Below are 24863 nucleotides of genomic sequence, written 5' to 3'. Positions count from 1 at the left end.
TTGCCTGAGGTACGATATCTCTATTTGAGCAAAAGAGACTCATCCAAAGTATTAATAAAAGGGCTGACTTGCAAAATCAAAAAAGAGGTTTGATTTTAGTCTAAAAATTAATTCCGGCCAATAAGAGAATCATGAAGGCTTACATGTTGAGCTTGAAAAGTGAAACTCCTTTAAGGTAAGGCTGTTACTAAAAATCACTGACCTGAAGAAAATATGACGAAAGCCAGATTTCTTTGCTGTGATCAGTAGTAAAGTACAGTTTTAAGAATGATCCCCATCACTTTGCACTTTATATAGGACATGTGCAACAGCACTACAAGGTTTTAAATGCCTTTTCACTGAATCCTCAAGAAATGCAGCTGATGGTAACAGAACTGATGACAGAGAACAGCCTATCATTATTTTATAGTACTTTCAGATTAGTAAAAAGTGTATATTAAATAAGATCACAGCTCCTAGAAACTTGCAATGTACTGAAAGTTTTAAGTGTCCTTCTCAGTAACATTGGACAGTACATTAAAGTAAATCCAATTAGAGTACCTTGAAGCAAGTGTGAATATTTTACTGAGTTATTTAATAATTGATCTTAAATATCCCAGCAGGGGAAAAATAATTCTTATTTCCTGACATTTTTTTCCACTTTTCTGAAACTTCAGAATCACAATTTTGTGTCAAAAAATAAAGTCTTCTAAATCCTTAATGCAAGCTTGTAGACACATTCTTTCACCCACCATAACTTCAGTACATCGCATATTAATGGTAGTAACTGCACTTCTGAGTATTTCTACAAAAGCCCATAGAAGACAAGACTGCCTTTTCCACCTCATTGCAAGATCTGGCCTGGGAGAACGAGATGATATAACCCTCTTTTTCTCACCCTTCCCCTTTTCTCACTCAATATTTGTCCTTTCTTTTCCTCAGTGAGGTATCGGGGAGACCAAAAAAGAATTCATCTCCCACATAAACTTCAATTTCAAGTTACACTACAATATTAAGGGTGAATTTAATCTTTGCTTCAATGTAGGCGATAGTGTTCAGAGTTTCAGCTTTGTTATAAAAAGTACAAATGTTTTTCTTTAAAGTCTTGAACTATCAGCATAAGCAATGAAAACAGAGTGAACTTCCCAGACAGACTCCAGAAAGCTCAGAACACAAAATTGATACCTGAAATATGTTCATATTGTAAACCCAAGGTGGATTACTGATGTGAACCATTTATGCAAGTCTCAAAGAGGTCTGTGCTTCATAGAACAACTGACTGTAGCAACCTGAGCAGAGTGCATTAATTCCCAATAACCTGTCAATGCTTGGTGCCTAAAGTCCATCCGGAGTGTGCAGTGCATGCAGCAAGCCTAGCTCACACTGGAGACGCAGCACAGCACAGTTGCATCTTGTAAGACATGGCAGTTCACACCTGTGCAATTTAACATCAAACCAGTCCATAACAAAAATACTTCTATTCATTTGACAAGTGAAAACCACTCCTATTCCTAAAACAAAATATTTAATTTCCACAAAGGAAAATAGTTTGATAACAGGAACTGTCCTAGAGATATTTCTGTCCAAGCAATCAGACACAAAGCTCTTGAACAGCTTTAGCAATTTCATAGGAATGAAGAAAGAGGAAGAGGGTTTTTATTTTTAATTTAAGAACAAGTCTAATAATGTCTGAGGGAGAGAAGCTCAGTTTAATTCTTTGGTTCCCTGATAGTAGGTACCCAGTCCTAGAAACAGAGACCAGACAGAGAATTTGGTTCCAAAATCACTTAAACAGTCATCTAAAGGAAAAGGAAGAGCTCTCGAAGTTGTGCTTCCAGCCTTTGGGAAACTGTAGAAGGGATTACCTAAGACATTATCAAAACGACAGGATATTTTCATATTTAAATCTGCAGTTTGTCATCAAGATGGTTTTCCAAATACAAGAAGTGTAAATTTTTTACACTTGAAACCATTAGTTCTTTCTGTAGATTTTGCAAATACAACAAAATTTACTTCTGAGATCACAACACCTAGTTAGGAGATAAGTCCTTCTCACTGTTTACATTTGTTACATTTTCACTCAATGTCAACAAATATGGCAACGTTTTCTTATTTCTTTACATGGCCATGTAGCAAGAAGCTAAGTCACAGCATCGTGATGGGAACTGTCTCCTTGCACTCTCCCTTCTTGGTTCTGCCTGTAGACAGCAGTGGTAATTGCTTATTAAATAATTCTAATTAAAACCAATCAGGTTCATCCTAGATTCCCTCAAGTTAACTCAGATTAGTGGCTTTACACAGATTGTACATCTTTGTAAAATGATCAAAGAGAAAATCTCTTTAAGCAGCAGTAAAGTACATTCTCCACTCAGAAGCATAAAACCCACTCACATTTCACTTAAATCCTCCAGCAACACAAGTGAGAGGTGCGACACGCTGGCACAAAGCCTGACTCAGTGCTGCGCTCCTTCTCCTTTAATGTGCCTTGTGTTGGAAACAGCAGATCTAAGTGTCCCAAATATATAACTTCATTTTCAAAACCATGATCATAATTTTCTGATGCACTGTCAAATCATCATTTTCTCATTATATGAAAGACGGTCATAAAAAGATCCAACTCAGTGCAATGTTACAATACAAACTAGTATCTTTAGGAGTTCCATGTGTATTTTTACCCATTTGCAACTGAATGTTCTCTGAAATGTTCTCTTGGTAGCCTTTTCAGGTGACTGTTCTCTCCACACCTTCCTTCTCCAAGCACATTAACTGTGAGTCATAAAGCTAAGTGTGTGAGAAAACAAAAGAAATGTGTGTTGAAATAGACACAGGAATAATTCAGTCTCTGCTTTCACTTCTTCTTGTTGCCCAAACGAATAATCATTGTCCCTCTTCCCTGATTGTAAGCATTTATCCAATCTATCAGAAAGTCTTTTCTTAGTCTCCAGAACATTATCTTACCATCTTTTTCTTTAGCAATTACAAAATGTTGCCACTAGTGAGGTGTTATTACTAAGTGAAATTAATTATACAAAAATCAATAGAAATAGTTTAAAAGAAGATGTAAGTTTTAAACATTTATATAATTTCTTCCGCAGTTTTCCCAGTGATCTTCCTGTAATGTGAATTAAAAACAGAGCAAGTTTATTTTAATCGACTGGAATGAAAAGAAGACATCTAATGAGTGTGAAGTTAAACAATCTTCATACACAGCACATCATGAAATAAGTGACATTAAGTAAAGAAGGGGGAAAAAAGAAGTATAAAAGCCCACAATGGGAAATGGCTTGCTATAAGAACACTCAATAGGTTTCTTGCATCTTAGAGATGCAAATATCCACCACGTGAGGAACCGCAGCCCACTGTATTGATGGAAATATGGAAATATCGATGGAGGGGACTTCTTGAGTACAGGTTTCTGAACTCATTTCAAAGACAATAGCACCTTCCCACCCTAGTAAATACGAGCCACCTCCAACAACTGGACAATAGCAGTTTGACGTTGAAAACCAAATTTAATTCCTTTGATTACATTTACACAATATAAAAGAAATGCAAAATTGGGTCTTATTCACACTTATTAAGAAATAAAAAGACCAAATCTTCCTATAAAGTGAAAGTAAAGCTGCATCTTCTGGCCATACAGGAATATTCCATTGACAGCAAGGTGCAAGGTTGGCAAAAAAAGCCAAGTGAAAAAAAAAAACTTAATGAGAAAAGAAAACTTAAATGAGAAGTTGCACATAAATCAACCATCAGTGACATAGATTCAGAATACCCAAATACTTCAGTAAATTCATCTTGATGGAGTAATCACCTGGATGAATAAGCAACAAAATACTCATTGGAAATCAGCTTCCTCTTTCTTTGCACAGGGACAGGAACGAAAAAGGGGACAGAGTTTTCTACTAGAGAAGAAAAGACTGTGCGGAGGCAAAATGACCAACATGCAAGCCTCAGTGCCACGTCAGTTGTCAAGGCAGAACATACTTTAGAGAAAATCTTTAGTTCCCTATAATTTTCAGTTTTCTTTGCTTCTGCTGAATCAGCTCACCTGCTTTCCATGTGTATAACGGATTCTAATAAGGGGCATATTTTTACTGAGAAATAACATGTATACTTATCCTATACGAGAGCTCAGAAACTCCAATAAACACATAAAGCATTCTTCATTCAACTAATCCATCTCAAAAAACTAACCCACACATTTCCAACACTGTCTTGGATTAAATAACAGGTGCCCAAGTCCTCCATCTCCCAAGATGTATATAGCTATTAAATTTTTCCACCACTTGTACAGAGGACTTGAACATCTTATTAGGTAAAAATTCCACTATAATAGGCGGATCTGATTTGTGGAGAAAATCTAGTTAATAGAAACCAGCAATATGTGCATGTATATATTTAAAAAAAAAAAAAAAGTGTGTAAAATACTGTCTCCACTTCCCTTGTTCTCCTTTCAGTGTTGGGGTTCTCCCACCCCCGGAGCCCTTACACACAGCAAGAAAGGTATAACCCAAACAGCCTATACCCTAAATTTCAGAAAGAAGTGTTGGAGAGTGTTTTAATTACTGTGAAAATGGTTGGTCCCATTAGGGTGACCCAAAGTACACCAGGAATTTGCACTGTCAACACAGATAAGGAATTTCATCAACTCTCATCAGTTAAGATTTCACCTTTGACTTAAATTTCCTTCTACTCTGTTATCACGACCAAACGTTCTATTCTACAGGGGTCTAAATCATTCATGCAAATTTAATTTATGGCAATTTAAATTGCAACAAAGTTAATAACATTGGAATAATGCATGTGTCTCTCAATGAGTTTAATCAGTGCCCATTAACGTGCCTGTTATTTTGCCTTTTTGTTATTCATCCGTTCTAATCTGAAACTACATTCACTTTGAGTGGAAACAAACTTAACCAATTCATCAGACCTCAAAATCAATACCTTACTTGCCCAAACACTGTTCTCCTTTTTGGATATGAGAAAATTCTACTTTTCCTTTTTGAAAGTACAAATCAATACTTCCAGCAAAATAAGGAAGCAAAAATGGAGATCTAGGCTCTTTCACATAAACAGTGTTTAAGAATCTCATTGTCCGCATCTACTGCTATAAATCAAGAAACAAAAACAATGGAAGAATTTCACCTCCGTATAAGAATTGCCCTACTGTGGCATCAAATTGCGCTAGTGACAAAGGGCCTAAGCCATAAGTTACACATACTTACAAATTCTTTTGTTTGAACAAGGAATATTAATAAAAAAATTTTTGAGTACTTAGTTTGTAGAATGAAGCCACATTAATACATTTAGAAATGCAATCTGCAGTACCAGAAGATGAAATGCGCCCTTCTAGTATACAGACAGGTGGGAGGAAGCTTCTACTTTCATGAAAACATGAAATGTTAGTATAAAAAAAAAAATGGCAAGATAGACAGTAAGTTGAGATTATACGAAGAAAATGAGATCTAGTTTATTTTGACAATTCAAGCCTCATGGAATGGAACAACTTTTTGGTTTTTAAGCTGCTGATCTCTGACGTTTCCTCATTGTAACCTTAACATTTTGCACCTAACTATGCCATAAATGTTTAATTTACTGTGTTCTATGTGGATTTTGCCCACTTTCAGTTGATAAATGTCTAGCGCTTATATTAAGCAGATCTCATCTGAACTCACTCATTCCAGACAACAGACAATGCAAGCTCAATCATTAGACAAGTTTATAGTCTGTTATACACAGCAAATGCTTGGGGGTTCACAGGGTTCACTGAACATATCATAAGCTAATGGCAAAGTAAAGATAGAAACATTTTTCCATTTCAATTCGGTTGCATATTTGCTTGTAATTTACTTTTTAAAAATACTAAAGAGATCTTTGCTTAGAAGCCTACATTGCCCAGCAGTTGTGCTAGCCATTTACTGTTCTAATAAAGGAAACAAAAAAACCTAAAACAAACAGTTAAAAGGCTGATTTTATTGAAGCGATTGTATTTTTCTTAATAGAAATGTTATAAAAGTTCCCACGTATATCTAACAACTACATATATTTGCAAGTGTACTTTTATTCCATCTTCCCCCAAAAAACCTGAAACAGCAACACTCAAGCAATTATTTATTTTGGCAAATTTAGGTTTTGAAATACAGTGCATTACAAAAATAAAGTATTAGCATTAATAATTGCTTACAACAGAGAAGAAAATTTCACTAAAAATATTTTAACAGTAGGAAAGAAAAGAGAGCATTTCAGTGCACAATTGTATCTCGAAGTGTCTTGCAACCCACAATGCCAGAAGCAGTGGATTAACCTAGTTTCTGTGGGCACAAGACTAGAATCTATTGCTGTGAGTGCAGCTGTCAGAGCCACCTGCATATCTTTGCCTCCAGTCAAGTCTCAGAAGTAAGCCAAAGGGTGATTTCAGGATGCTGCAGTGTCCATTTTAATTTGTTTGTAAGAAACAAAACGAAAATATGCCCAGTATAAACTGGGAAGGTTGGAAGCTGCTAAACATGTCTGCCTAGAAGCTTTAATTAGACAAAGCTGGTATAATCTGTGCTTTTCGTATTTTTCCAGTTTATATAATGATGTCAGTTCAACCTTTGTTTTTCCATGTTTGCCTAAAACTGCCTTCCCCACCTGATCTAGAAGGTTTGGGATAGCAAGTGAGCTGCTACAGCAAGGATTCAATGGCAAGTAGAGTCAATTGCGTGGGAAAAATCTGAGTCTCACAGATAAAGATAAAAATAAGATAGGGACTTCAGTTACCAGCAAGTAAACTTCAAACAGTTCAAATCAGTGCTGTAAAGCTCAAGCACTTATCCAGACTTCTCCAAATATCCCCAAATTTGAACCTGGAACAGTAATTAGGGTGATTTTTTCTGAAGTTTATCTATTCTAACTCACCATTCTCTACTTCAGTATTCCCCAAATCTGAGAGAAAACCCTCTGGGTTTGCCTGTGAACTATCCAGACACTAACCAGATAACACAAGAAACACAAGTTACTGCTAAAAGTTTCTTTTACAGCACTTGTGTATGTAAAGATACATTCATTGAAAAGACCCCGAAGACTTCTATTTTCACTGTTTTGCCCACTGACAAAACAATTTATTAGCCACTAGGCTGAACGGATGCGTCCCACAAAACCTTCCTGAACAGACAGGACCCGTTCCTGGGAACACGCCTTTGGGCATTCTAGGCACATACAGAATAAAATTCATTTTCCATTTTCTGAATCAAGAGCTCATGAAACCTGAGTAAAGTTTAGCAGGTTCACAGACGTAGTCTGTGAATAATAATATAACCTTCTGATAAGAGGAACTCCAATATTCAAAGCTAGTCAGAAGAACAAATAAGTATCTTCTAGTTTGCTTAAAGTTTCCCAGTTAAAGTGAAAACGCTGGAAAAAATATCCAGGATGACAACTAAGTTTTTAACTACATAGAATAGAAGTATTAGAATGGCTCAGAAGGTAACGCTAGAAGTACTTCCATTAGTTGTTTTTAAAAGCCCACATTACTGAGGAAATGAAGACACTGAATGAATATGTCTGGCCTATTTAAAAATCATACTGAACCCTCCTCCTGTTTCTTGCCTTGTGGAGTTGTGTGTACATCAGGACACTGTTCAAGATGCTTCGACAGTAGCTCTACGTGATTTTGCATCTATAATATTACTATGACAGCACCCCACTCAGATGACATAAGCTGCTGAAAAGCCACTTTCTCTCTGTGCAGCAGCACTCCGTGTGACAGACTCAAATACAGGTTTGTGATCAGGCTTGCTTTGCAGATGCTGGGCCAGTTTCAGGCACCAGCAGTACTCAGTGAAAGCTGAGAACCAATAGAACGGCTGCTCCTGGTAGAGATAAAACCGAGTGATCTTTTTAAAAATTATTTTGGCACTTCCCACTAAGACAATGAGTAATCACATACTCCATTCTGCCTCCTCTGGTTTGTGAGCAAGCTTTCATCAGACAGTGGCATCTAAAACCCACACGCCTATTTCTGTAAGGATGATCTGATTTTAATATTACATACCCTTATAGCTCAGCAGCCAAGGGTAATCTTCTGTAGCTTCATGAGAGAACCACAAAAGTGAAAGGGACAGACAGAGAACTTAACTCTGGATCAAGACACACTGGATACACAGCACTGCAGTGCCTTATCTCTGGACAAGAAGGGAGTACGAATGCAGATTCAAGAGCAAAGAAACCCCTAACTAGGTACTACTCTGAACCAAAATTCACATCAATACAAAGTAATTTGGATATGGTTCTAGTCAAATCCAGAAGGACACTGTGCTGCGGTCTTCTACTTCGTGCCATGAAGAAATCTCAACATTAAAGCCTATAAAGTCAGATCAGAAATAAGCTATTCAGGTTTATGGGCAATAAAGTTTAAGACGTAGCTTCTACTCAGGATTCACACTTCATGTCCCACATGGCAATACTTCAGTATTTTTAAAGCTGATTCACCTTGCTTCAGAGGCATTTGTCTTAATTTACTCTAACTGGATGCAGAAGCTGTTTATCTGATACATCTTGCTTTTACAGATAAATTTGAAGTGTAAAAACAATTTATAATCTGAAATGTTAGGAGCTTTCTTATTTGCCCTATGAATGCAAAATGCTACCTGAGATTTTTGTGTTATTATGCACACAAATAAAATAGGTTGGTTTGGGGTTTTTTTATTTATTTGTACAACTTAAAAAAAAAAAGAAAAGAAAATAATAATTTTTTAAATTATTTTTTATTTTGCTTACTTGTTAAATGATTGATAATTTAGGCACAGAAAAATATTATGGTATTAAAATTACTGAGTGCTGTCTCGGGTGAAATAGCTCATCTATTAGTCTGGGATCAATGCAAATTAATCTGCTCAGCACCATGAAAAAGGCTGCTTCTGCTCTTTATGTTGCATCAGATTATGAAAAGGTCTGATAAAGAGTGGATGGATAGGCAGGACAAATAATTAGTCATACAACTTGCTTTTAGCAGCAGAGAGTAATTAATTTAGATAAATTATATCAAGTGTCCTGCATGATATACGAGAATTTCATTAAAGTAATGATGCTTTGATTAAGTTTCCCTGTAACATGGGTTATCTGCAGAAGGAAATTAGCACTTTCATTCCCCTTTTCTCTTCAACATCTTCTAACAATCCCTGGCTACTATCAGCTCAGTCATTGGCCAAACAAAATCTATGCTCTGACTCTGTGCCCATGAAGTATCTGTATCATTACTACTAACGTAGTATCACACAGCAGGGTACTCCCACTGAGATTTTTGCAAGATTTCTGCCTAAAGAATGATGAAATTAAGACCTTTAGTAGTGCCAAAGTCACACAAGCATCCAAGTCATAGGTTGGTTTGGATACCACAGTTTTCCTACTTTAAATATTTATACAAAATTAAACTCTTGCTGAATCAAGACCTAAATCCTGAACGATACCTGTGGAGCAGATGGATGTATGATTACAAGAGCCCATTAATTTTCTGGTTAATTCTCCATTTGATTTCTGTGGTCAATGACAGATTCTCAGTATCCAAACAGAAACCTTGAGGGCAACCAGCCTCTCTGTGCTTACTCTGGAGGTATTTTCGCAGCCAGGTTGCAAATATAGAAAGCTTTATGAAACTAGAGTGAAAAAAAATTCCATCATTTACTGCAAGGCTAGTCAGAAGAAACCACTCCATACATGCCACCCAAAATCATCAAGTCAGACCACTGGATGACTCAAATCCCAGAATGACACAGCAGCCAACATGACACACAGCAAAAAGTTTACCTGAAAGGTGAAATCATTTATGTTTTTAAGTGTGACACCTAACTGGGAGAGCTATTAGACTCCTAGATTAACTGCATTGTCTGAGGAATAGGGAAAGCAGATAGAGAATACGATTTAAGTATGACACCTGGTAAACAGCTCAAGCTAATTTACTGCCCGAGTTTGTTTTTGCCAGAGTATTGCAGAATATAAACCCTTACAATTTGCAGTGGCATTTTCTATCATGATTCATTGCCACAAAGAAAGAATTGTCTTTCACATTGGTTTACCTTGTGTCCTGAAAGAAGAATTTACCTCCATTCAGTAATGTCTGAAAATTATTTTCTTCATAATTCTTTTTATCTTATTCTTACTAGACTGTCTTTTGACAAAAAAAAAAAAAAAAAAAAAAAAAAGTTGCTTCAGCAACAGTCAATCAACAAGCAGCTAAACTACAAATGTCATTTCCACATTGCGGAAATTAACATTTTTCAGATGGTAGATAAACCACCAGATAATGTGAAATAATTTAATATAGACGTAAAATGCAATGCTTTTGAATTTATTGCATCTTCACTTCTGGGTTCTCCCCCCTGCCCCAGCAAAATGAGAAAAGCCATATTTTATAAATAAATGAATAAATAAATAAATAAAACAAAGCTACAGCTTCATTAAGCAAGCTTTGAGTCTCTCTGAAGAATAAACTAAAGAGTTATTCTTGTTCTCAAAATTTTAAAGGAAAAATGCATTTATATGGCCATGAACCGATCTATCAATCTCAATTGTTCCAATTTATTACAGCACATGTTAGAAGCATTCAAAATCAGCTGTTCTACCCACTTCTACTTAGCTTTATAAGGTAACTTAATTGACTCAGATATCCATCAGTGTAAAGAAAGACCAAAAGGACATTTGGCCTTGAAGAAAATCCTACTTCCATAAAATAAAAAAGTGAAATAAAAACATCAAACTGAACGATAATCTAGGTCAATCAGATGCATTAAGAAACAACACGCCCCAGTTTAAAAAAAAAAAACAAAAACAACCAGAAAACCAAAACAGATTTAACATACATATTTACTTAAACAGTCACAAGAAATGAGGTGCAAGATGGTCACAATTTTTTTGCTATAAACATCAAGGACCTCTACATCATCTAGATGTACCACTATTCCAATGCACAGTAAAGGCCTGTTTTCCCAGTTTCATATGAACGAAAGGGGAGAGAAGTTAATTTCTTCCCGCAAAAAAAATTTCATGGACTGTACCAAACTCCACATCTTTTATGCCTCCTAGAGCTTTTGGCACCCTCACTTCAGGCTGGGCAGATTTCCCAACAAGATCAGGTATATCAATAGGAAGGAAGCAGTGGTACGTACGAATTTCTACCCGCTTTTAACTCAGATAGTTGGTGTATTTAATTCTTATGCAACTCACTCAACTTATAGCACTAATTTATAATTTGACCAAAACGCTATGTTATTTTGGAGTTGCAACATTCTCTCTTGTTATCTTTATACAAATACTGTGTGCATTAAAGAAATAATTACCACGGCACTTAAAGTAACATGAAAATAATTCTGCTAGACCAGTGCAAGACAGATGATTATGAACATACTTCTCCCTCCCTGATCTCAAATACAGCTCACGTAACTTTTTTTTTTTCTTTTAGAGCTCCTTCAAAGTCTCCAATTTCAAAGGCATTTATGGGAATAAAATTCTGCAGCATGTCCCAAAGCTCCTCAGACAGACTTCTACATGACCGCACACACATAAGGAAGAATTTCACTCGCATTAAAAAAAAAAAAAAAAAAAAGAAACTCCAATATAAGCATTATATTCAGAGATTCAGGAGGTTATGACCAGAATTTGGACACCAAAGAATATTCCCCCACTTAGCAAACTGCATTGATTTACACATTTTGCCACTGTTTAATGGATCAATGGTTTCATGTCTAACTAACCTTAATTGCAGCTACATTAAAATAAAATTTTCTAAGGAAACTTCACTATGATAGGTACAGCACTGAAAACATGCAGACTTAATGAAAGTATTGTGCCATCCTTTTGTATCTCTGCTGTCCATGCTCTTGTTTTTTTTAATGCAACAAAAATACTTTAACCTGGATATTATGTACAGATTTTTTCCTACTGTTTTTCATATACCCGTGTCATCACACGTGCTCAAATATTCCCCGCTCATACAGTGTTGCAAATACATTCATTTTGCATCACAAAACAGTTTATTGAAAAGAAGGTCTATCATCTATACCTCATCCACACATACAGCTCTTCATGATGTTGCCAATGGGGGACCAGCATAACAAATACAAAGACTGAACAGTACTACAAGTTGTGAGACACTTGGACCCAAATCAATATAAATGTACCTCAAAGTATGAGCTGAATGATTCCTATCCCCAAGGACATATTGTTTTAAATGAACAAGCACAAGGCCCAGTATAAACCATTTGTCAGTCCTAAACCAAGTTTTGACCCGAGCTAGACAGGAATTTTCTGGTAAAACATCAGATGAAACTTGAATACCTTACAACTTATGTTTTGATTGGGGAAATAAGAGGGAAAAAAAATACCACACTAAATGTCTTTCACTCATGTTTTTGCTGAACTTCTTTTATTTGACACAAATGATACTCAGAGAGAACAGCAGAGAGAGATATTTTATCTTGAAACAGTTGGAACTCTTAAACTATGGAAGGAAGTGGAAACAATAAAAGGATCACTCTTCTTCCCCACTGTAAAAAACTTGGGGCTTCCAAGCAAAATCTCAGATTGATATTTTTCAAAATGCCTTTTTTTTTTTTTCATCTAGTCTTAATTCCATTCCTATTTTTAGTTACTTCAGAAGTGGGTACCTTCTCTGTGCCAATTCCTATTCCCCGCCTTCCCCATATACCTCTTGTTAAAGACAATGAAATTAAATTTATATTAACATTAAACAAAAATGCTTGCTATGCTATAAAAAAATTTTTAAATCACAACAAATTCCCACTTATGTTTTTGTAGTAGAGAAGCACTAGTACTTGGATAGTACTTCTGAAGACGACCATTATGTTACACTCAGGTAATAAGAAGCAGAGAAGTATCACTTTCCCCTAAGACCAGTCTCAAAACAGGATTTCACAAACTCTAAAAATCTGTATTCTTCAGGGTTCATAATCAGCTTTGTAGCCCTGAAACTGATAAGATGATGTATCAATTGCCACAACATTCTTCCTCCTAAGAGCATAAGGGAACACAAGGTCTTCAACCATCCATCTTCCCTATTTATAGAGGGAATACAGTTCATCTTTGCAGGTTATCCTGGAATGCATCCAGAGGTCAGCTGTCAGAGGTAAAGACTTCCTCAGAGTACTTGGCTAAATTGACAATAACAACAAAAAAATATATACCAGTTTCTTACGCAGATAATTTATAGTACAACTTCTCTGATGCCTTATCAACAATGTTGTCAGAGATAAATGTTTAAAATAATTTTAAGTTATTGCTTTATCTGTCATCACATTCTAAGAATAAAGGGTTTGGGAAAAGTTGCTACTAAATATTGAAGACTGAGTCACATATCAGTTAATACATTTGCTGTCTCCTCTAGAGACTGCCAGCAATTGACCAGGCTGATCCTATGCTGATCCAAAAGAAGAGCTGACACTATTCTTCCTTTATGTATAAACAACTACTACAGTCTGAAATCACTACACTTAGGCTTTATTAATTTAGGTCAAAAATAAAACCTTATCTTGGGCAACGCCAAGTTCCTTCAGCCATTTATATCTTTCTCCTGGAAAAAAAAAAAAGTTGTCCAACATTTTCAAGGTAAGAGTAACTTCATTCCTCATCAGTTTTCAGACCACATAATCAAGCAGTGTTATTTTTCCAATTGTTCCCACTGACACCCCCCATGCTCTGCACTGCTCTGCTCTCCCTGGGGAAGCAGCACCTTCCCCCTGGGAAGCACATGCACCAGGTATATCCTGGCGTTGCACTGTTCATAAACAGCTTGAACATAAGCTATTTATGGACCGTGCCAACAAGACAGATCGATGTCATAAGGGGAAATGGGGCAGCAGCCTGTCCTGCTCCAGCAGCTCAGGCTGCAGATTCCCCACCTAACCTGGCAGAGCGTTAACCATTGTATTTTGAAACCTACAAAGACTGGGTGCAACCGCTAGTAGAAGTTTTCTGAGGACTGGCTGGTCATAGCAGATCCCTTGGATTTACCTAGACAGACTGATTCCATCTCACTGGTGTTTTGACATTTGCTGTCAGTGCTACATATTGAAGCATCCTAATACAGCGAGCTTTTGTCAACCCTAGCGATGTTGTGCAGACTGACATTACTGCAGCAGTAAGAATAATATAGGTTTAGACATTTATGTGCAAATGATAAAACACGAAAACATTTTTTACGTTACTCTTGCTGTACCCCTACCCTGTTCCCCAACCAAGGGTTGGTAATAAGAGGTGCCCTAGTTATGTTCCTGGAACAAACACTGGAGTTAACATTAATACATGTTGGAATATTGGAAACCCTATTTTAAGTTTACATTCTCATTAATTTGAACTTATACAGAAACACCAGACTGCAAGGATGAAAAACTCATTAAAAACTCAGTTACCATTTCCTTACGACCTGCAAACTCATAAATAGAAAAAAAAAATGTAACTTATTGGCCTCCAGTAATCTTCCCATCATCAACATATTCTCTAGGCCAATCACAAGGTGCATTGTAGGTCAATCACTCTTTAATTCTCTCTCCAAATTCACATAGATCCTTCATCAAATACCAGACTGTAATCTTTCAAAAGGTGAGACTGAATAAAACAGGCAATTTAAAAAAAAAAAAAAAGAGGTTCTTAAAAAAGTCAGGCACAAGCATAGCTCCAGCAGGTCATTCCACACACAAAAAACTTCCTCTTAGTGCCACGGAAATCAGTACAAACCAACTCAAAGTTTATTCTCTTTATGTCAGCAGTCAGCAACTAACTTTTTGTTGCCTGCTTTTAGATAAATTTAAAAAAAAAAAAATCACATATTCAAGTCTTCTGTTACTCAGGCACAAAGCAGATGCAGCCCTAGTGATCTAAAATAGATTCTCCCTACTGCAATCAGAGAACGAAGCGTACACTCGGGTTTGGGATTTTTTTTTATAATAGATATCCTCAGTTGCTCTGTCCGCACATGCATGTCAAAACTTTTCCACCAGAACCTGCAGCATCTCTGCTTTCTCCTACCAGTGATCTTCAGGGAAGAATCTAGCTATTTGCTCCATCACATCAAGTCATTTTGACAATTTATGAAGACCTGACATCTTTTAAAGAAACACTGTTAAGAAAAACACCAAACAATATTTCCTATACTTTATCAGGAGCCTAATTAGGTAGAAAAAAACCTAGAAGATAAATCTTGAGCTTTCATCAAACTTACAAAATTAGTTGAACTAAAGTTAATTAAAAAGATGCTAATCATCTTCACCCACATTGTTTTGGACATTACAATTATCAATGCTTTTCACTGTTGACATCTTTTGCCAGCGTTTCCCAAAAGATACAAGATTTCACGTTTTATCTCCCCAAAAATACCCCACTTCATGTCAGATGTTTCATGACTTCTTTTTGTTCGCTATATCCAATAAGTACGTTTAAGATAGACCACGCAAAGGAGATAACACTCTAGTCCTTTGGAGATAAGATATAAGATACAAGATACATTGCTTTCTTTCTCTCAACTGACAAACAGCAACAAATTGAACCTTTCACTATCTGCTATTAAAGCTGTTATTTTTGACAAATTCTAAAAGAAAATAGGAATAAAATTTATCTACAAGGAGTCTGTATATCATAGAATCATTAAAGTTTGAAAAGACCTCCAGGATCAAGTCCAACCTTTGACCAAAATGATGATCCACTCCGCGTACGTTTCTATTTATAAAAGCCTGAGCGTGCCTTCCGGCACATTACAATAAACACGAGACAACTGACAGAGGGTGTAACACCCCACAGCAGAGCACTAGAGGAAGGGCATTGTCCGGGTCAAGGAGCTTGGGATGACAAGACTTTAAGCAAGTTCTCCAAATGGCCCCAATGGTCCAAGCTCAAAATGCCAGAGAAAGACAAAAAGCATTCACAATCACATACAAATGGAAAAGAAATGTAGTCTGTTAACCTCAGAATATACTTTCAAATGAACTTACAGCTTGAGCCTAGAAACTTGCCCAGAGTCATGAAGAGTACACGAGGTAAAAGTTCTTTAAGTCCTATAAAAAGCCTTGCCACAAGCCTAACCTCCTTTCCTTCTGTCTCCTATTTTTTCCTTCCTTTACTCACTGAGACATGATCTGAACTTCAATTCAAACTTTAAAATACTTGAGGCAAGAAAATTATAAACTTGCAGTTAAGGCTGCATTAAGATGGTTATACTTGACTTAAAGCCTTATTAGTTGAACTGGCCAAAACCTAGGAAGAGAAAGTAGAACAAGAAGGTACAATCATCATATACAGTTTCTTAGAGCCATCTAAAAAAGTGAAGATACAGGATCTAAACAGAGAAGGAAGAATATAGCACCAGAGGTTTTCTTTGCCATGCAGAATTAGAGTCAATTTCTAAAACAAAGCCTTCTAACACGTGAACAGTTGTTTTACTTGAACCCATTGTTCTCGATGCTGTAAGAACACACAGCAATACAGGAGAACTGAAACAGGGTAATATGATTGACAGAATTCTGCAAGAGCTGCTTGTAAAGAAAAATATAGAAGAATTTTGCATTGCAAAGGCCGTTGAAAAGCTGATAAATGGCTATTAGGTTCCAGAAAATAATCAACAATTTCACAAGACAGAAGTGATAGCACAATGAGGATAAGCTAACGAGTTCTTAAGGGAAAACCAAATAATCTTACTAGATTGTTAAGATAGCACGTGTTAATCACTTCCATCAAAGTGACCAATCCAAAGAGCAACCACACATCTCAGAAAATATAGATAGTATTACGAAGTTTGAATTCAGGCTAAATAGAAGACGCCTACCAATAGAAGATTCCTACTTAAGGACCGTAAAGTCCTTATGCAGGAATAGTTGAAACTATCAAAAAGAAAAGGGAAAGTATTCCAGAACTTCAGCTGCAAGAAGAGTATCATCGGTATAGATAATTCATGAAGTAAATCACCTTAGTAAACTGTTTATTGCTTACCAGCTCCAGCTAAAACAATTTTCTACATCTTGAGCTGCCATGCTCAAGCCTTATCACCAAGAATCAGAAAATATTTATAAAAACCTACCACATCCATTTATAAGGAAAACACTGATACATAATTAGACAAAGCCGTGATTTAAACAGGAATATACCAAGTAACATGGACTGGAAATAAAATATAGCTCCATCGTATCTCTTCATAGCAGCTCAAGTTTTACAGATGCTTCAAACAGAAACAAGAAGACTTGTGCACACACCCTCTTCCAGCTCCCTTGGCAGGCACACTGACTACCCCAGCAGCTGCCAGTTTGGCTTTCTGATCTCTAACAGATCAGTCTGAAGCCCACTTGTCCTTTTAATCGCAAGCCACTTTGTATCCCTGTAGAAAGGCTTATTCTTCCAATAGTGAGGGAAGTTATAATCATCTCTTCTACATGAGAGGATGAGTAGAGCAAAAACCAAATTGGCTTCTGTCACTCAGCTTTGGATTTATTTAAAAGCAAAAGGGCTGAGTGCAGATCCTGGTCTCCCCAGGCCAGGAAGTTTGCAGGTGCATCTTTTCATCAATCCAGACCTCGACTTCTTCCTTTCCTGTAATGTCAGCAGTTTCATCTACAGGTGACCAGTACTAAGCCAAGATGAAAGCTTGCATCTGAAAGCAGCAATCCGTGTAACAGCCAACTACAGCCAAACAATCTCTACTCTAACCTTTGGCCTACCAAAAGGAAGAGAAATTACTAATGCTATAACAACTTTCAGACACAGAAAGCCACCCTTCAGCCCGCAAAGAAACCTTTTTTTCATAAGAAAAGCAAGTGCCATAGCACCTCTCCAACAAGGCAAAGCATAGCTAGAGAAGAGAATAAAGCCCTTGATTTAGCAAGGTTTTAGATTTCAAGTGTAAAAGCTGTTCAATGTATGCAAGATAACTCATGACTCGCATGTTTCCACCTGGGCTTTACAGCTGCCTTCCTTGAGAAAGGGAATTCCATTTTTTCATATTTTATACTGCCTTTGATCTTCCACGAGATACTCAGATCCAACAAAAGACAAATACCAATCAAGGGCAACTAAACTCATTATTAATACTGTATTATCCACAGATGCCCAAGACTGTCCCAAACTAAACAGTTCTCACTGAGATGTAGTTAGGATTTAGATGAAAGGTTTACTGCCAAGTCCTCTCAGAAGGTCAACCACACAAAGAAACTTGAAGAAAACAAGGCAATGGTAACCCATCCCTTGGGTACCCCTCTAAGACACTGCAAAAATAGCTGTCATTGAAATACAGTGACTGTGTCTTGAGGTGATGCCTGTCCTTTCTAAATGACTACATGCTCTGAGCAATCAACCAGTATGGGGAACTTAAATTAGCCCTTTCCTTCATCTAAAAATTTCAGGCTCCTATTTCCTGAATAGATAGCATCATAGTGAACTATAGCAGTTAACTAGTTTCAAACAGTTCTTAGAACTGTAATTTTAATTTCCAGTTCATGGACAGTTGCCTGAAATTTGGTTAGTTCATTGCCCTTCATTTGATCTGGACTGTAATTTTTCTTTAGCTTGCATTTAGTGTAGTTCCTTGCATTATGAGGAATGATGCCATTTCTATGCTGGGCATAGATGCATTTGGACTACAAACACAGAGGGGCTCTGTAACTTCCCAGTCTAAAAGATGTGACAGTACTTCCCTCCTAGAGATCTGTGTGAAAACTGTTCCAGTTGTGTTTTGCAAGACATTCCAGCCCCAGAATAATAGAGATAGTACTAGTCCACACAATAAAAAGTACATTTTTCTGTGTTTATTCACTAACAAGGCAGAATTCTCTTTTCATCATTCAGAGATAGGAACTGATGGAATAAAGTAAAAAAGTCATCTATATGTTCTGGTGGAAACATTCTTACACAGAATATTTTTTAAAAAACACAGAAGAATTTCATAAGGAAAGAAAGAAACAATTTAGTAAAGAACAGCTATGAAGGAAAACCCAGTTAAGAACTGTTTCAGCTTTAAGCTGCTTAGCATAGCGCAAACTGCCTGCTGTGGCACACAAAGTGAAGCCCAACTTCACTTCCCAATCATTTCTTTTGCTCATTTCCTATGAAGAGAAAACCAAATCCATACAGAGTGATTGCAGAGGTCTTCTAGGAAAACATGATTCTTCAATGGTTTTATTTGGACTTGCCTGTTGAGCTCTCCTCTAGAACATAGTTTATTATAGAAGCTGAAGTTCTGTTGCGGAAGAAGAAAAAGATTAAGAATGTCAAGCTTCACTAACACTTTAATGAAAAATTACCTAGGCAGGCTTGTTAGATCTTTTTCCCTTCAATTGAGTTGTGCATTAGGATAATTCATTGCATAGTTTCCAAAAAACCTTTTAGTCAGAAGCACTTCTGCCTTAGGGTAAGAAAAGCCTCCTGCCTTCATCTCCCATGGAGCTTTAAAAGCAGGTCTGATTACCCTTCATGTGAAGAGCTGCCATCTAACTTTCACTAAAGGCTAGATTAGGTTTAGATCTGAATCTGTGGCTAGTGAAGGGGAAAAAAAACAACACAGGAATGAATGGTGTCAGCCCGAGGGAAATTCTAAACAATAAAAATACTGCATCATGCAGCTTGCTTTCCTTCTTCCTAGTGCGCCAGCCTCTCTGACTCTGCAATTCACTACACTGCAGATCTTTGTTACCGCATCAATTCTTTCCATACTCTCATTCAAGGGGTTATCTGTAAGTTTAGAAGAAAGTGACCACAGGTTATCACTTGTGTTGCTCTAATGCACAAGAGCAAAGCATAATGTGTATTGCCGTTAACAGTCCATTCAACAAAAGTGCTCTCCCTCTCTCAATAGAAGTGAGATTTGTGTGACTTGGCAACAAGCAGCTCAGGGAGCTGCTCAGCTGAAAACTAATCACTAGTGACAAAATCCAAAGTCGTGGCCTAGATCAGTTAAATCAGATCACCTTTGGGTCATATGCACACTGAAGCCAAAAAGAACATTTGACAGGGAAAAGCAGACCTTCAACCACACAAAATTAAAACTGGCTTAAATCCCTGCAAATTCATACTGTCAGATTCCCTTTGCATGCCTAGATCAACTAAAGATTAATGCTGCATTGATTATGCAAGATTAATGACTAGATGCCGATTTCATTCCGAAATTACATCCCTATTTTATCTCAAAACGCAGTCAGACCCATGCTTACACCCTTCAGGTTTTAAAATTCTTTAAGTGAAATACTGATATGAGGAGCAGGGCTGATGATATTTTACTGCATAATTTACATTGAGATAGGACTTCTGAGTACTGAATTCACTCATTTTCCTGCAGCCACATAAATCGCATTCCCTGTACCAAAGTGAAGGGAGTTACTGTTCTGCAGTTCCCGGTCACAGGTTTCTCTCTCCAATTTCCCTGGTGCATTTGAGTGTTCTGCTGAAATACACAGCATGAAGCAAACACATATCTTGCAGAGTACAAATTCAAGAGAAGGATTTTTGGGATCTTGAAGGGTTTCATCCACCTCTCCTCCCCCCGTGTGATTGGGAAATAAAGACTGTCCATGGATGTGAAGTTTTAGATGCAGGAAGGTCTTAGATCCAATCACATCTGCTAAGATTTTAATCCTAGTGTAAACCCCTTATATAAATAAAAAAAAAAAGAAATTACTTATATAACTTCAGTAGTTCATAAAAACCAGTGAAGTCTATTGTATTGTAAAGTAAAATAGGCAGGAAATTACTTGTGCACACAGTGTTAAATTATCAGTTTAGTCTTGCTTCTCTTAAGAACCGGTCACCAGAAGTTTTTCTTTTCTCAGCTTCATCCAGAAAATGCTTACATTTTCCCGGGTGTACTCTAGATTTCAGACCCTTACTATTTTACATCCTTCTGATAAAGGCTGGAAGATGAATAATCATGAAACCCAAGAACTAGGATAGCTCACTTCTTCCTCAGCCATTCTCCCATGAAAAAATTTTTGTTTGGCAGAGCTGTTAAAAGAAGTTGTTTGTACTGCGAGAAACTGGTTTCCAAACTTAGTGAACACTGGGGTCATGTCCCATAAAGGGAAAAGAAAGTTAAGACTCCTTTAGTGATCCCACTCAAGCCCTGAAAACCTACAGGAGGGAGGATTTGTGTGCTCAGGCAGGAACAGAGAGAGCATCGCTTCTGCAGCTTTGCTACTTCGGACTCACTTAGCGGCACCACTCCAGTTGTGGCACAGCCACTGCCTCACTTCCTCACCAGCTAATTGCTACACTAAATCCTGGGATTAAGGAGTTGTGAGGAAATATTGAGGGACACAAGTCTTAAAAACTGAAGAAAAGAAGAGAAAAAAAAAAATTTTCTTTTCAGCTGGTGCCATCCCCTGTCTCTTCCCCTTAATCCAGACATTCCCAGCTGAAGTTTGAAAGGGTTGGGATTTGCCTCTCCAAGACAACACAAGATTGCCACCTGCAGGACTCGGGAGCCAGAAGGACAGCACTCAGCAGTATGACACTGAAGAAAAATAAGAACAAAATGGTTGTATTTTCCATATAAATTCAGTCCGTTCTTTTTTTTCTTTTTTTTTTCATTCTCAATACTTTGACTTGGAACACTAATCTACAGTTCTCAAGTAGAGAAAAAAGTTAAGACCTTTTTGCTATGGCACAGAGAGATTAAGTAGATGTGATAAAATTCTTTTACATATTCATGCCCCGGTTCTTACCATTTTCTTATTGCTTCTGGAGATTGTGATATGCTTTTGCCTTTTAGGTTTTTTTATACCTTTACTTTCCCTGTTCATGTTTTGGTAATAAAGCAGAAGCTTTATTACCCAGTCCACCAGGACTCTCATGCACAGCAGACAAGATAATCATAAAATTGACTTGGTCCACACTGACTTTCAGAAGAAAAAGAGTTTTTTATTACTATTTTTATCCTGGACTGACACTGAAATGATTTTTACCAGCAGGACCGTCTCTGCAGACAAAAGCCTGTATCCCGGTACACCCACAGTGAATACCAATTACACATAATAATATCGAAAAGTGGGAAAAGACAGCAGAGATTTGCTTCATATATGCTCTGTTTACTTTGAGTGAACTTAAGTTTTGAAAAATCTTTTTACTGTTACACTTTTCTCTGTAAGACATGGTAGAAGAACATGGTTGGCAAAACAATGACCAATATGCCACTAAGTAGGAGGCATATAGGAATCAACATGGTCAATTCTACATACCACATACACAGGAAATAGTTACATGGTGAACACTTCTCTGCTTCAAGGACCAAGCAAACTTGAAGAAAAGCCCTTCACAGCAGTAATTCCAATCCTTAAGACAAAGAGCTGCATTAAGTCATGGCTCAAAGCATATACTGCGGCTCAAGAAAAACAAATGCTACAGGGATACCGATATCCCCTACAAACCAAGCACCACAAATACAAGATTTTCAAAACTAAATGCATCAAGAAATCTCAAACTCAGCCAGAAGCAAAAACAACAGTCGGTGCTTCTCGACTTACACCGGTACAGTGACTTTCTGGAGAACTGTATTTTCTGTATTTTTTTCTCTTTACGAAGAAAGGCCAACCAACCCACAGAACTTACCTAGCTACTCATCAAAAAGCCAGAATCTTAATAAATAAATGAAAGCATTTTCATACAGGACCATGCACTGTACATAGAAAGCACATTCAGACAAAGTGGAATGTCTACATGCTATTGAAGTGCCTTCAGCACATGGAACTTTTTCTAAACATTTAGAGATGTGCAAATCTTCCCATTCTGAAAAAAATACAGCCACTATCACATTACAATTCAACAAGCACATCTTCTTCTGAAGTCATGAAACATGGGACAAAGAAATGTAACTGGGTTTATTTTCTATTTCCTTTTGCACTGTTTTTAAAACTTCTAACCAACCATTAGAGATTTCAAGAGCTTACCTGAAACACTGAAGTCATCCTGCTAGATTTGGTCAACAGTGAATTGAGTACCAGAAACCAGTGATCCAAGTGTAACATAGTTAGTATCGCACCATCATTTTAAGAAAACAATGAAAATTCAAGACTATTTCAGCATAAAACTTTAAAAAAATTAGGCTCCAAGCTGTCTTTCCTGGGGAAAAGGGCTGTCATTCAGTTGCAGGAGCCCTGCACTGAAAATGCCAGTCTGAGCCCCCAAAATCACCACTGCTGGAGATTCCTCCCAGCCAAAAGGTGCCAGGACAGAAAGCTCTTGCTGCCCATGGAGTGCCTGGGTTTCTCATCACCTGCACCTGAGACCCCAAGGGTGAAGACTTTCTTTGCTGGTGGAAAGGGTTCTTATTCACTTACAGGAACTCTGGAACGAAATTGGCCATCTGAGCCCCCAAGTTGAACATAGATGGAGATTTCTCCTAGAGAAAAGGTACCAGAGCAGGAAGCTCTTGCTGCTTATGCAGTGCACAGGATGGCCCACCACCTGAACCTTTCACCTTCTCTGATGAATTACTTCTTTGCCTCTCTGCCCAACAAACAAGAAGTTTAATTTCTTACCTAGTCTCTGTTGTTTTAGTGGGTATAGCCGCAGAAAGAGAAAAAGTGTCTTCATTCTCATTAGCAGCCTTTTTCTGCATCAGGCCCTTCACCCATCCTGAAGTTAAGTCAGAGAGACAAAGCAGGTGCTGCTCCTTCCAGAGCCTTTATACTTCTGGTATTTGCCTCCTCCCTTTCCCCGGGGCCTCATGGGAAGGGAGGTGGGTGTGGCCAGGGGTATATTAGCCCCAGCCATTGCTCAGGGAGCTCATTCAGCAGCTGGATTCAACAGAATGGGAGTTCTCTCTCTTTCAGTGAAGGGCATCTTTCAAATTTTTTCAGGTTTCCTGAACCACCAACTTTGGTATGTAAAGGAGCAGAGGCGTATGTGGCCATGAAGAGGATTACAGGCTTTTTGAAGTTATTAATTTTATGTCATTTGCTCAGGGATGGTAAGGTGCTTTTGTAATTTGCTCTTTTCTTTTTTTTTCCCCTTTAGGAGCATTGTGTCTTTTGGGATTTCTTGATCACTTCAACTGTAACTTGGCATTTTTCCAAGCTTTCTCTTGTGAAGCTACTCTGTGTTGAAGATGGTTCCAGGTTTTTGAATAATCAGGGGTTATAGCCTAGAGATGTAATGAGAGCTAGGGTATCGGGTTAGGAATTGCCAGGGATGTTTTGAAGGTAGTACAGGTGGAAAGCAGTATTTAGGAAGAGCCCCCTAAATGCCTGTGAAGGAATCTACTGACTTTTCAGATGTGCCGCTTAAGTTTGTCTCTTGTGCACCCAGATATTCCATGCGATGACAACTGCAGTCTCCAGCCGTGGCTGCAGGCAGTCACCCTGGATGGTTTGCCTAAAGAAAAGTGACACTTTTTCAGCTCTCCCTCTGTATCTGGGTGACTTTGGTAAATGATTTCTTTGCAGCATCAGAGGGACAGGAGGTAAAGCAGAGATGACCAGAAGAGGTCAGAGGAGCACAGCAACAGACTGGTCAATTACCTGACATCGGCAGGAAGATTTGACTTTAGGCTCTATTTTGGGGGGGGGGGGGGGGGGTGGTGGTTTGGGTTTTCCTTTTTTTTTTTTTTTTTTTTTTTTTTAGATGCAGAGCCCCTGGCCCAGCAGACAATAGGCACTGGAGGGGAGGGGAACCTTGTGAGTACCAGTGAGCAAGATGAGCATTGACTCCAGGACTGAAGTAGATGCTCTTTTACAGGTGTTGTGGTTTTGCTGAATCTGTGATCGTCCTTTGTTTCTTGTGTTTTACAGGTAGTCTGCCAGCTTCTAACAGATGGTCCAACGCATCAGGGATTGTGCTGGTAAGAGGTCACTGTTGAGAAGAGGCAGGCAGGAGCTAACCCTGAGACACCATCATTTCGGGCAGTATCTCGGTATGGACATTTG

The 24863-nt window shown here is 37.7% G+C and overlaps 1 long non-coding RNA gene across 1 annotated transcript in view; it reads right to left on the bottom strand.

Annotated features, from left to right (window-relative positions):
• The window catches only part of LOC113983058, a 70153-nt gene extending 46500 nt beyond the window's left edge, over window positions 1-23653 (bottom strand). Inside the window, exon 1 of the long non-coding RNA XR_005567140.1 lies at window positions 23478-23653. This is a non-coding gene — a long non-coding RNA (uncharacterized LOC113983058). The remainder of the gene's footprint in view (window positions 1-23477) is intronic.
• Window positions 23654-24863: the final 1210 nt, after the last annotated feature.

This window comes from Pipra filicauda, unplaced genomic scaffold (genome assembly GCF_003945595.2).
Source record: "Pipra filicauda isolate LSUMZ 115617 unplaced genomic scaffold, ASM394559v2 scaffold89_size2521313_pilon, whole genome shotgun sequence".
In the NCBI taxonomy this organism is placed as follows: domain Eukaryota; kingdom Metazoa; phylum Chordata; class Aves; order Passeriformes; family Pipridae; genus Pipra; species Pipra filicauda.
The sequence above is the reverse complement of the archived record's forward strand: the minus strand, read 5'-3'. Positions and strand labels throughout refer to the sequence as shown.